Genomic DNA, 14,135 nt, shown 5'->3' with positions numbered 1-14,135 from the left:
AGCATGTGTTCCTATCCTCGCCTCAGCATGTGTTCCTATCCTCGTCTCAGCATGTGTTCCTATCCTCGTCTCAGCATGTGTTCCTATCCTCGTCTCAGCATGTGTTCCTATCCTCGCCTCAGCATGTGTTCAACGACCACAACCCACTGACCTACCTCAGCTTTGAGAAATAAGGACGCTCGTCTCACGCCTACAACCCTGCAACATATCAATCCATCACATTGCTGGCAACCTGGAGGTTACCTGGAGGTTATTCCGGGGATCAACGCCCCCGCGGCCCGGTCCATGACCAGGCCTCCCGATGGATCAGGGCCTGATCAACTAGGCTGTTACTGCTGGCCGCACGCAGTCCGACGTACGAGCCACAGCCCGGCTGATCCGGCACTGACTTTAGGTATCTGTCCAGCTCTCTCTTGAAGGCAGCCAGGGGTTTATTGGCAATTCCCCTAATGCTTGATGGGAGGCTGTTGAACAGTTTTGGGCCCCGGACACTTATGGTGTTTTCTCTTAGTGTACCAATGGCGCCCCTACTTTTTATTGGCGGCATTTTGCATCGCCTGCCCAGTCTTTTACTTTCGTAGGGAGTGACTTCTGTGTGCAGATTTGGGACCATTCCTTCCAAGATTTTCCAAGTGTAGATTATGATATATCTCTCCCTCCTGCGTTCCAACGAGTACAAGTCAAGTGCTTCCAAGCGTTCCCAGTAGTTAAGGTGCTTGACAGAACTTATACGTGCAGTAAAGGATCTCTGTACACTCTCTAGATCTGCGATTTCACCTGCTTTGTATGGAGATGTTAATGTACAGCAGTATTCCAGCCTAGAGAGAACAAGTGATTTGAAAAGGATCATCATGGGCTTGGCATCTCTCGTTTTGAAAGTTCTCATTATCCATCCTATCATTTTCTTTGCACGTGCGATCGTGGCACTGTTGTGATCCTTGAAAGTGATGGCAAGGATAACTTTACTGCGGACTTTGTCTCTCTCCAGGGCATGATTGTTAATATGTATTATATTTTATGTATTATGTGATAGGTTGGATATATGGGTTGCTCACCTCTTTTTTTTAACTCTCAAGGTCTAAGTCTTTGATCTGTGAGTCGTACTGTCTACTGTCCCACTCGAGGGTTAGTGCTTGGTATTAAAGTCCTTCTCTGGGTTGAGCACTGCCTGTTGGGCTGGATGGTCGGTCTGTTCTTACAGTGGCTCTCTGGGTTGAGCACTGCCTGTTGGGCTGGATGGTCGGCCTGTTCTTACAGTGGCTCTCTGGGTTGAGCACTGCCTGTTGGGCTGGATTGTCGGTCTATTCTTACAGTGGCTCTCTGGGTTGAGCACTGCCTGTTGGGCTGGATGGTCGGTCTGTTCTTACAGTGGCTCTCTGGGTTGAGCACTGACTGTTGGGCTGGATTGTCGGTCTATTCTTACAGTGGCTCTCTGGGTTGAGCACTGCCTGTTGGGCTGGATGGTCGGCCTGTTCTTACAGTGGCTCTCTGGGTTGAGCACTGACTGTTGGGCTGGATGGTCGGCCTGTTCTTACAGTGGCTCTCTGGGTTGAGCACTGACTGTTGGGCTGGATGGTCGGCCTGTTCTTACAGTGGCTCTTGCTCGTATATACCATCTTGTAAACAGTCACTGTAGCGTAAATATCCATGCAGAGTTTTGGTTAAGAAATACACAGATTAGGAATTTATCTTTGGTGTTCTGTTTTGTCCCTTCGCTGCCTAGTATAGACTGTGCACCGAGTGTCAAGAATTGGATGTCAAGCATTGATTGCCAAGCAATGTCAAGCACTGATTATTAAGAAATGTCAAGCGCTCGTTGTCAGCACTGTCAAGCGCTGGTTGTCAAGCTCTGGTTATCAAGCACTGGTTGTAAAGCATTGATTGTCAAGCATTGGATGTCAAGCATTGGTTGTCAACCTCTGGTTGTCAAGCACTGGTTGACATGTACTATGAAAGTCAGTATCAGGCTCGAGGATTTTAAAAGGTCGTGTGACCTACAGCAGGACTTGTGATGTGCTGCAGGTCGTGTGATGCGAAACAGGACGTGTGATGTGATTCAGGTCGTGTGGTGTGCAGCAGGGCGTGTGGTGTGCAGCAGGACGTGTGGTGTGCAGCAGGACGTGTGGTGTGCAGCAGGACATGTGGTGTGCAGCAGGACGTGTGGTGTGCAGCAGGACTTGTGGTGTGCTGCAGGACGTGTGGTGTGCTGCAGGACGTTTGGTGTGCTGCAGGACATGTGGTGTGCAGGTCGGGTGGCGTGCAGCAGGACGTGTGGTGTGCTGCAAGACTTATGATGTGCTGCAGGTCGTGTGGTGTGCTGCAGGTCGTGTGGTGTGCTACAGGTTATGTGGCCTGCATCATACATTCTCCAGCCTCCTGCTTGACAGCAGGCAATAACAGTAGCTGTCAAGTAACCGCACGTTGACCTACCCAACCCAGTGTTCACACTGTGTCAACCTGACTACCAATCCACCCTAATCAACCTTAGTTCTGAACTCACCCAGTTTACTCGGATCAACCAGTAGGCTGATTGACAGCTACCATCCAGGAAGGTACAACCATCCAGGGAGGTACTACCATCCAAGGAGGTACAGCCATTCAAGGAGGTACTACCATCCAGGGAGGTACTACCATCCAAGGAGGTACAGCCATTCTGGGAGGTACTACCATCCAGGGAGGTACTACCATCCAGGGAGGTACTACCATCCAGGGAGGTACTACCATCCAGGGAGGTACTACCATCCAAGGAGGTACAGCCATTCTGGGAGGTACTACCATCCAGGGAGGTACTACCATCCAGGGAGGTACTACCATCCAGGGAGATGTGGGTCACATAACCCACGAGAACACAGAGAGCGACCACCCACATTAACTCCCACGCCCCCAACCCGTCTCCGCTACCCCAGCAACACGGTGGGAGTACCTACCCCAACAAGGCGGGGGTATCTACCCCAGCAACAAGGTGGGGGTATCTACCCCAGCAACAAGGTGGGGGTATCTACCCCAGCAACAAGGTGGGGGTATCTACCCCAGCAATAAGGTGGGGGTATCTACCCCAGCAACAAGGAGGGAGGACTTACCCCAGCAATAAGGTGGGGAGGACCTACTCCAGCAACAAGGAGGGGAGACCTACCCCAGCAACAAAGAGAGAGATCTACTCCAGCAACAAAGAGGGAGATCTACCCCAGCAACAGAGGGAGACCTACCCCAGTAACAAAGAGGGAGACCTACCCCAGCAACAAAGAGGGAGATCTACCCCAGCAACAAAGAGGGAGATCTACCCCAGCAACAAAGAGGGAGATCAACCCCAGCAACAAAGAGGGAGACCTACCCCAGCAACAAAGAGGGAGATCTACCCCAGCAACAAAGAGGGAGACCTACCCCAGCAACAAAGAGGGAGACCTGCCCCAGCAACAAAGAGGGAGATCTACTCCAGCAACAAAGAGGGAGACCTACCCCAGCAACAAAGAGGGAGATCTACCCCAGCAACAAAGAGGGAGATCTACCCCAGCAACAAAGAGGGAGATCTACCCCAGCAACAAAGAGGGAGATCTACCCCAGCAACAAAGAGGGAGATCTACCCCAGCAACAAAGAGGGAGACCTACCCCAGCAACAAAGAGGGAGGTTTCACACCAGCACGTCAGGATGCGGGGGAAGGAAGTGACGTGGAGGATAGTGAGAGAGTATTTGGTGTAGATGCTGGAGGGGAGTTAGACTAGGCTTGACGGGGTCGAGGTGCTTGACGGGGTCGAGGTGCTTGATCGGGTCGAGGTGCTTGATGGGGTAGCAGGTGCTTGAAGGGGTCGAGGTGCTTGAAGAGGTGGTAGGTGCTTAAAGAGGGAAGAAAGTGCTCAGAAGCAGGTGCCTGAAGGGGGTAGGTGCCTGAGTGGGTAGTAGGTGCTTGAGGGGGTAGATGCCTGAAGGGGGCAGTGAGTGCTTGAGAGGGTAGTGCTTGAGGTGGCAGGTGCTTGATGGGGGTAGGTGCTTGAAGGGGGTAGTAGATGCTTCAAGCACCTACCCCTTCAAACACCTACTTCCCCCTTCAAGCACCTAATACCCCTACAAGCACCTACTTCCCACCTTCAAGCACCTACCCCCTTCAAGCACCTAGCCCTTCAAGCACCTAAAACCCTCTTCAAGCACCTACTACCCTTCAGGCACCTACTAACCCCCTTCAAGCACCTACTACTCCCTTCAAGTACCTACTACCCCATTCAATCATCTACCCGCTTCAAGCACCTGCTACCCCTTCAATCATCTACCCCCTTCAAGCACCTGCTACCCCCTACAAGCACCTACCACTTTCAAGCACTTTCTACCCCTTCAAACACCTACCTCCTTCAAACACTTGCTTCCCCCTGAAGGGGGTATTAAGTGCTTGAAGGGGGTAGTAGGCGCTTGAAGAGGTAGGTGCTTGAAGGGGGTAGTAGGTGCTTAAAGGGGGTAGTAGGTGCTTGAAGGGGGTAGTAGGTGCTTGAAGGGGGTAGTAGGTGCTTGAAGGGGGTAGTAGGTGCTTGAAGAGGTAGTTGCTTGAAGGGGGGTATTAGGTGCTTGAAGGGGGGTAGGTGCTTGAAGGAGGGGTATTAGGGGCTTGAAGGGGGTCGGTGCCTGAAGGTGTCGGTGCTTGACGGGGGTAGGTACTTGAAGGGGGTATTAGGTCCTTGAAGGGGGTAGTAGGTGCTTGAAGAGGTAGTTGCTTGAAGAGGTAGTTTGAAGGGGTAGGTGCTTGAAGGGGGTTATTAGGTGCTTGAAGGGGGGTAGGTGCTTGAAGGAGGGGTATTAGGTGCTTGAAGGGGGTAGTAGGTGCCTGAAGGGGTAGGTGCTTGAAGGGGTAGTAGGTGCTTGAAGGGGGTAGGTGCTTAAGAAGAAAGTGCTTGAAGGAGGTAGGTGTTTGAAGGGGTAGAAAGTGCTTGAAGGGGAAAGGTGCTTGAAAGGGGTAGGTGCTTGCACGGGGTAGCAGGTGCTTGAAGGGGTAGATGACTGAAGGGGGTAGTAGGTGCTTGAAGGGGGTAGGTGCTTGAACGGAGGTAGTAGGTGCTTGAAGGGGGTAGGTGCTTGAAGGGGGTAGAAGGAACATGAGGGAGTCTCGTACATACAAACATAACACCTAAGCATCAGCTGTTAAATACCTATGGCTTGTTTCGAGAGTTTTCCTAATCCCGCAGCCTGGTCCTGGACCAGGCCGGTCTGGTGCCTGCCTGGTCCTGGGCCAGGCCGGTCTGGTGCCTGCCTGGTCCTGGGCCAGGCCGGTCTCGTGCCTGCCTGGTCCTGGACCAGGCCGGTCTGGTGCCTGCCTGGTCCTGGGCCAGGCCGGTCTGGTGCCTGCCTGGTCCTGGGCCAGGCCGGTCTGGTGCCTGCCTGGTCCTGGGCCAGGCCGGTCTGGTGCCTGCCTGGTCCTGGGCCAGGCCAGTCTGGTGCCTGCCTGATCCTGGGCCAGGCCGGTGTGGTGCTTGAATGATCAACCAGGCTCGTGCTGCTGGTGGTGAGCAGTGAAGGTTCTCTGTACATTCTCCACATCTGAGACATCAACTGTGTTTGGTATGATACTTGCAGGTTAACATGACATCATTACTATGCATCCCATAGCAATTTTTCAGTTTGTCTTAGCAAAGTGGTTAAAAAATGTCCTCTGTGGTCCACTGACTGACCTGGTTTAAGTGGCGATGAAGATTTGCCGTATCATTAGTGGCAGGGTTTAGTATCTCTCCTTTAGGGTCTAGTATCTCTCCTTTAGGGTCTAGTATCTCTCCTTTAGGGTCTAGTATCTCTTCTTCATGGTCTAGTATCTCTCCTTCAGGACCTAGTATCTCTCCTTCATGGTCTAGTATCTCTCCTTCATGGTCTAGTATCTCTCCTTCAGGACCTAGTATCTCTCCTTCATGGTCTAGTATCTCTCGTTCATGGTCTAGTATCTCTCCTTCATGGTCTAGTATCTCTCCTTCATGGTCTAGTATCTCTCGTTCATGGTCTAGTATCTCTCCTTCATGGTCTAGTATCTCTCCTTCATGGTCTAGTATCTCTCGTTCATGGTCTAGTATCTCTCCTTCATGGTCTAGTATCTCTCGTTCATGGTCTAGTATCTCTCCTTCATGGTCTAGTATCTCTCCTTCATGGTCTAGTATCTCTCCTTCATGGTCTAGTATCTCTCCTTCATGGTCTAGTATCTCTCCTTCATGGTCTAGTATCTCTCCTTCATGGTCTAGTATCTCTCCTTCATGGTCTAGTATCTCTCCTTCAGTCCAGTAGTTTAGAGCGACTTACTCTAAACCCCTGCCCAGGTAGGTTGTGCAGTCGCTGTTTCCATATTTTTACCAATCCTGCTTCTCAAGACTCAAAGATTTTCATAACGTTTTTTCATGTTTTTTTCATGACTGTTTTGTTGCCACCTATGGCACGTGTTAGTGTTTTTGTTTTCTTTTGGGGGGAGGGGGGCGGGAATGTTCAGGGAGCATGGAGTTCCATGAGACAGGGCCTGGGGCAGAGTGCATGAACACGCTGTCTCTGGCTTCATCAAAACGAGGCTAGGGGGTTTCATCAGTAAATTTGAAGCTAGCAGAGCTAGGAGTCTCACTCACGATAAGGAAAAAATGTCATACTCTGACTTCGGTATTTCGCTCATTTCTTCGTCATCGTCAGTGTAAAATGCAGCTGCATATGACAGTTGCATTGTGGGATCAAACGTTGATTACCTGTCGTATGTAATAATGTTGGTAGAATTATCGACAATACGTTAGGTAAAAGGACACAAGTGTAACTAATGCGACATTTTATTGTTGCAACATTTCGCTCTCCAGGAACTTTGTCGAGCCGTAAAGGCTTGACAAAGCTCCAGGAGAGCGAAACGTTGCCACAATAAAATGTCGCTGTATTTGCACTTGTGTCCTTTTCCTCAATATACTTGTCGCATGTCAACACAAGACAGGCAACGTAAGTCAGTGGAACTTGTCACCCAGAGCTGAAAGACTTCAGTAGAGTGATGGGAATAGCGTCAAACATTCCAGTTGTGATGAATGGTTTGAAAAACCGACAACTGTCAGACACTGCAGCATCATGGGATCTTCTTACAAAGAATTCTTCAACGCTTGTTCAACCTTTGGACAAAGACCTACTTCGACTAGTGGATGGTACCACTATGATCCCGCCTCCGTCTGCTTCACGTCACCTCACTACAGTATATAAGCCACGTCTACGGCCCTATGCTGTACATTCTACAAGATTGATGGACTGAACACATCGACTCCAGGCTGAGGGACTGATTACCTCATACTCCTCCTCTCCTTACGCCTTCCTCTTTGTATTGGACTGATGAAGCCACTGTGTGGCGAAACGTTTCCTGAATAAAGATTCCCATATGCTACTTAAGTGTCTCAATCGTCAAACATTCCACTTAGAATTCAGTAGCTACGGTTGCTTCGAAGTTTCCGTTTCAGCGGAACTGGAGTTACTGAAAGTGAAAATCTACCTCCTCTCCTAATGTAGCCATGGATGCTACCCAGTGGTGTAGGCTGGATGAACTCTTGTATCTTCGGATGCTACCCAGTGGTGGAAGCTAGCTGGGCTCTTGCATCCATGGATGCTACCCAGTGGTGTTGGCTGGATGAGCTCTTGTATCCACGGATGCTACCCAGTGGTTCAGGCTGGACAAGCATCCATGGATGACCTCCACACCCAGTGTAGGCTAAACATCCAACACTACTGATACAAAGCCTAAAAGGTGTACACTGTAGAAGTGAAGGTGTAAACGGGAGGGGGGTTGGGGGTTGGGGGGGTTGGGGGGTCAGGTGGGCGTACCCAGCGCCCACCCTGGTGGCGCACGTCAATACTACAACCCACCACCCCTTCAACACTCTCACTTCCCAAATATCAAACTTCAGCCACACAGTTTGTGCATATTATCTTAATGCGAGAACACATACACATACACACATGTTTATACATGTACTTCATACATATAGAGGTGCAAATATATGGAATAACATATGTAGAATATGCGAGGACAGGAAACCTCGGAGCTGCCTACTGAAACCTCAGTCAAGAGTCTTTTAGGCCTCTCTATACGATATTTGTTAGGCCTATATAGCTTGGAGTGTGCAGCACCAGCGTGGAACCCTCATCATATCAAACATATACGAAAATCAGAAAAGGTCCAAAGGTTTACAGCAGGACTAGTCCCAGAGATGAGGGGACTGATTTATGAAGAGAGACTAGAGGAGCCGAACCTGGCGACTTTGGAAGAAATAAGGATTAGTGGAGACATGATTACGACATACAGGATACTGAGAGGCTTTGACAGAAAAGACAGAGACAGACTTTTTAAAACGAGAGGCACAGAGACGAGGGAACATAAATGGACTGAAGCCAGAAGAGCCACAGGGATGTTAGAAAATACTTTTTCAGTCTCAGGGCGGAAAATAAATGGAATAAGCTAGAATGATGATACAGGCAAACTCAACACACAGTTTCAAGAGTAGTATATATAACAGGACCCGAGAAGCCAGGGAACCAATAATGCCGGTGACTTATTTCAGAGGCGGGGACAGGAGCGGAGACTCGAACCCTGGTGAGTACAGCTAGGGGAGTGCGCGTGCACACACACACATGTACAAAGGTTATTTAAATTTTTTGAGAAAGCAGAGGCAGAGTGACCTACAAAGAGAGAGGAAACACACTCACCATCATTCACTCAGTCACTCTTGCCACCAGTGCTGACATCACGTGACCTTAACACCGACAACATAAACACTGCCCCACAACTGTTAACAAGTGCAGACCACAACGGTGTTGCGAACTGTAAGTCACGTCATTATTTACAGAGAACAATTGTAAATTACGTCATTATTTACAGTCATTGAGTGAGCAACTGTAAATTACGTCATTATTTACAGTCATTGAGTGAGCAACTGTAAATTACGTCATTATTTACAGTCATTGAGTGAGCAACTGTAAATTACGTCATTATTTACAGTCATTGAGTGAGCAACTGTAAATCACGTCATTATTTACAGTCATTAGAGGAACCAAGTGTAAATGACATTATTATTTGCAATCACAGAGAGAGCGCTAAACCCGTGGGACTCATCGCCTGGGGGAAGAGCAGGCACTGACGAAGATTCAACAAGGGGAGGTTAGCGCCATTTCCTTGGATCAAGAACCCTTCAAGGTGTACCAACTGACCTACAGTACCCAACCGAAGTACAAATACCCCAACTGAATTACAAGGACCCCAAGTGACTCTACTACGACCCCAACTGATCTACAAAGACCCCAACTGAAGTACAAAGACCCCAAGTGACCTACAAAGGGCCCATCTGAACTACAAGGACCGCAACTGAACTACAAGCACCCCAAGACCCCAACTGAACTACAAGCACCCCAAGATCCCAACTGAACTACAAGAACCCCAAGACCCCAACTGAACTACAAGAACCCCAAGACCCCAACTGAACTACAAGAACCCCAAGACCCCAACTGAACTACAAGGACCCCAACTGAACTACAAGGACCGCAACTACAAGGACCGCAACTGAACTACAAAATCACTTGTTCTCTCTAGGCTGGAATACTGCTGTACATTAACATCTCCATACAAAGCAGGTGAAATCGCAGATCTAGAGAGTGTACAGAGATCCTTTACTGCACGTATAAGTTCTGTCAAGCACCTTAACTACTGGGAACGCTTGGAAGCACTTGACTTGTACTCGTTGGAACGCAGGAGGGAGATATATATCATAATCTACACTTGGAAAATCTTGGAAGGAATGGTCCCAAATCTGCACACAGAAATCACTCCCTACGAAAGTAAAAGACTGGGCAGGCGATGCAAAATGCCGCCAATAAAAAGTAGGGGCGCCATTGGTACACTAAGAGAAAACACCATAAATGTCTGGGGCCCAAAACTGTTCAACAGCCTCCCATCAAGCATTAGGGGAATTGCCAATAAACCCCTGGCTGCCTTCAAGAGAGAGCTGGACAGATACCTAAAGTCAGTGCCGGATCAGCCGGGCTGTGGCTCGTACGTCGGACTGCGTGCGGCCAGCAGTAACAGCCTAGTTGATCAGGCCCTGATCCATCGGGAGGCCTGGTCATGGACCGGGCCGCGGGGGCGTTGATTCCCAGAATAACCTCCAGGTATCCAGGTAACCCCAAGACCCCAACTGACCTACAAGAACCCCAAGATCCCAACTGAACTACAAGGACCCCAACTGAACTACAAGGACCGCAACTGAACTACAAGAACCCCAAGACCCCAACTGAACTGCAAGTACCCCAAGACCCCAACTGAACTACAAAGGCCCCAACTGAACTACAAAGGCCCCCAACTGAACTACAAGGACCCCAAGTGAATTACAAGGACCCCAACTGAACTACAAAGGTCCCCAATTGAACTTCAAGGACGCCAACTTAGCTAAAAGGACCCCGAATGAACTACAAGGACTCCAGCTGACCTACAAGAACCCCAAATGAGGTTGAAGGACCCCAAATAATCTTGAAGGACCCCAAATGAGTTTCAGGAACCTCCAGAAGAACTTCACTTACCCCAAGGAAACTTTAACGAGCACATTTTTTTCCCTCGCCTAAACAGCTATAATCAGGAAAATCGCGAGTCTCATTTGTGGCCGGGTGCGCAATGGCGTGTAGCGTCCACTGAGCGTGAATTAAAGTTTTTATGTTGACCTAGAAGGTGAAGGTGGGGCGTCAGCCCTGTCCTACTCACACCGGCACACATCCACGTCTGACTAAGATGTCACAATTTACACAGCTTTGGACTTTTAAGTAGTTAGCTGACGTGCAGTTCATTTGGTTTAAGGGCTAATGACTAGGAGCCACTAAAGAGGAATTATGTTGGTAGAGAGAAAACTGAACCAGGAGCAATAGACGACCTCTGCACTAAAATCAATACTTGAATTCCTTGAACTGGGAATTCAGAAAATTCTCCTTGTATGTACTCCGAGAGATAATACACGATATATATTATCGATGTTTATGTATATAGCCTGTTAATGTAATTTATGTAGCCTGTCAAGGGCAAATTATTTCATACTAGTATGGTAAACCTGACGTACAGAATTACATTTTCTTCCTCCAAGGCGATACAGGTGACTGAAGGTGAAGATAAATAATGCTACAATACTACCTTTATGCTGGGGAGAAGGTTGACTTGGTACGTTGGTTTAATACCAGAGGTGTGCTGTCCAGTGCATGATGCGCCTGCTATGCTGCTGCTGCTGCTGCTGCTGCTGCTGCTGCTGCTACTACAGCTGCTGCTGCTGCTGCTGCTGCTGCTGACTTCCACTATAGTCTTTCTATAACTCTACACGCTTGTCACACTTAAAGGATAGCAATTAATATCTTCACTGCACTTTTCTCAGCGATAACTAAACTAAACGTTGGTACAAGTTTCTACTAAAGTTTGATACTGGAAATTAGAAAAAAGATGGTTAGTATTGAAACATAGCAGTCTATACTACCACACAAACACACCTCACAAAAAATACTAAAAAATTATACTGGAAGCGGAAAATATGCAAAAACTACGAAAAGAAATAGCGAAACATTAGCGTGTGGCGAAGTGTGGAAGGTGGAGAGGACAGTCGAGGACAGGTAGACTGTGCACTGCTCACACCCACCGCAAGAGGACAGGTTCCTGCACATGACTGCTCAGGTGAATCTATGGGGTGCATGATAATTTGCAGCACAGCTCTGATGAACCACTGGCTAAATGTCTGGCATTCCCATGGTCAGCCATAATTGCCAGGTGGAGATCAAAACTTCCACACACCACCATCACGCAAGCAGTTTCGCTCAAGTTCTATTGATTTTAAATACTTCTCTTCGCACCTTGTCCTGCTGCCGAGACGTTTCAGAAGTGTTGCTTTACAACGAGAATTTACACTTATCCGGTGATTGTCTGCCTTCAAATTTCACCTCAGTAAACCAATATCAACTCAAACTTCACTAAACAAATCAACAATTCTCACTCAAGCACTGAATAGCTCTAGTTTATCACATGTTCGGGTGGAGATAGAGCGTCAGGGAACCACTCCGTCTGCCGCCCGGCTATGACTGAACCTGGGATGAAATGGTTGGCGTGGCGTGGTTAAGCAGGGGTGTCCAGTAACGATTTTTTCCTGCTCTTTCCCAGGACAAGGTTTGCGCTGACCGTGTTGGGCTTTTAACATTACTGCGCTCCGCGCTGATTTGAGTTCGCAACACACGAGAAACTAAGATAATAACTAGTGATAAGTAAGCCGAGGAGGAGGTTGTTGAGAGAGAGAAGCCAGGGCGTCGACGCGGTGGTCTGCGCACAACATAACACTGCTGCTGCTGCTGCTGCTGCTGCTGCTGCTGCTGCTGCTGCTGCTGTGAGAAACCGCGGCTTCAAGCAGCGTCCTCAGGACACCCTCCCCAGGACACAGAACACCGTCCCAAGGACCCAGAACGCCGCATGACCCAGAGCAGCGTTCTCAGGACCCAGAGCACCGTTTGCAGGACCCAGAATAACGTCCCCAGGACCCAGAACACCATCCTCAGAACCCAGAACGCCATCCCCAGCACCCATAACACTTCTCAGAATCCAAAGCAGCGTCCTAGAACACCATCCCAAGGATGGTGTTCTAGGTGCCTAGTGTTCTGGAACACTATCATTAGGACCCAGAACACCGTCCCCATGATCCAGAACACCATCTCTAGGATCATGAAAATTGTCCCAAGAGTCCAGAACATAGTACACAAAACACCGTCCCCAGGACCCAAAGAAGCGTCCCCAAGCCCAGAACACCCTCCCCCGTCCCAGAACACTGTCCCCAGGACCAAGAACCACAGTACCCAAAACACTGTCTCCAGGACCCAGCACACCGTCTTCAGGACCCAGAACACCGTCTCCAGGACCCAGATTACCGTCTCCAGGACCCAGCACACTGTCCCCTGGGAACGGTGTGCTGGGTCCTAGGGTCCAAGACTATTCAGCATTCTTGCATCATACATAAGGGGGATTATCAATAGACCCCTGGCTGTCTTCAAGAAAGAACTGAATAGTTTCCTGAAGTCACCTGCTGATCAGCCGAGCTGGGCTACGTGCGGCCAGCAGTAACAGCCTGGTTGATTAGGCCCTGATCCACTGGGATGCCTGGTCAGGGACTGGGCCGCGGGAGCTTTGTAGTGCTGAGAACCAATACTTTTGCTAGATGGTCTAGAGAATTGTCTGGAAGATAGTCTGAAGGATGGTCTGATGTATGGTCTGGAAGATGGTCTAGAGGATGGTCTGGAGGATTTCCTGGAGGACTCTATGGAGGATGATCTGAAGAATGGGCTGGAAAATGGTCTGGAGGACTGTCTGGAGGGTGGTCTGGAAGATGGTTTGGAAGGTCTTGAAGATGGTCTGGAGAATGATCTTAAGGATGGTCTGATGAATGGTCTGTTAGATGATCTAGAAAGTGGTCTTGAGAATGGTCTAGAGGATGATCTGATGAATGATCTAAATGTCTTGAGGATGGTCTAGATGATGTCTTGAGGATGCTCTGGAGGGTGGCCTTGAGGATGGCCTGGAGGATGGTCTAATAAAGTGGCTGGTAGTGTTTACCTGGAGTTTACCTGGAGAGAGTTCCGGCGGTCAACGCCCCCGCGGCCCGGTCTGTGACCAGGCCTCCTGGTGGATCAGAGCCTGATCAACCAGGCTGTTGCTGCTGGCTGCACGCAAACCAACGTACGAGCCACAGCCCGGCTGATCCGGAACTGACTTTAGGTGCTTGTCCAGTGCCAGCTTGAAGACTGCCAGGGGTCTGTTGGTAATCCCCCTTATGTGTGCTGGGAGGCAGTTGAACAGTCTCGGGCCCCTGACACTTATTGTATGGTCTCTTAACGTGCTAGTGACACCCTGCTTTTCATTGGGGGGATGGTGCATCGTCTGCCAAGTCTTTTGCTTTCGTAGTGAGTGATTTTCGTGTGCAAGTTCGGTACTAGTCCCTCTAGGATTTTCCAGGTGTATATAATCATGTATCTCTCCCTCCTGCGTTCCAGGGAATACAGGTTTAGGAACCTCAAGCGCTCCCAATAATTGAGGTGTTTTATCTCCGTTATGCGTGCCGTGAAAGTTCTCTGTACATTTTCTAGGTCGGCAATTTCACCTGCCTTGAAA

General features: G+C 49.2%; 1 protein-coding gene across 5 annotated transcripts in view; it reads right to left on the bottom strand.

The window, feature by feature from the left end:
- The window catches only part of LOC128696401 (protein turtle-like), a 1,392,149-nt gene extending 1,379,856 nt beyond the window's left edge, over positions 1-12,293 (bottom strand). For all 5 annotated transcript variants that reach the window (XM_070092535.1, XM_070092536.1, XM_070092538.1 and 2 more), the window contains exon 1: positions 11,840-12,293. The gene's annotated coding sequence lies outside the window, so the exon portion shown is untranslated. The remainder of the gene's footprint in view (positions 1-11,839) is intronic.
- Positions 12,294-14,135: the final 1,842 nt, after the last annotated feature.

The sequence above is a fragment of the Cherax quadricarinatus genome, chromosome 39 (assembly GCF_038502225.1).
Source record: "Cherax quadricarinatus isolate ZL_2023a chromosome 39, ASM3850222v1, whole genome shotgun sequence".
NCBI lineage: Eukaryota > Metazoa > Arthropoda > Malacostraca > Decapoda > Parastacidae > Cherax > Cherax quadricarinatus.
This window is presented reverse-complemented; position numbering and strand designations above follow the sequence as displayed.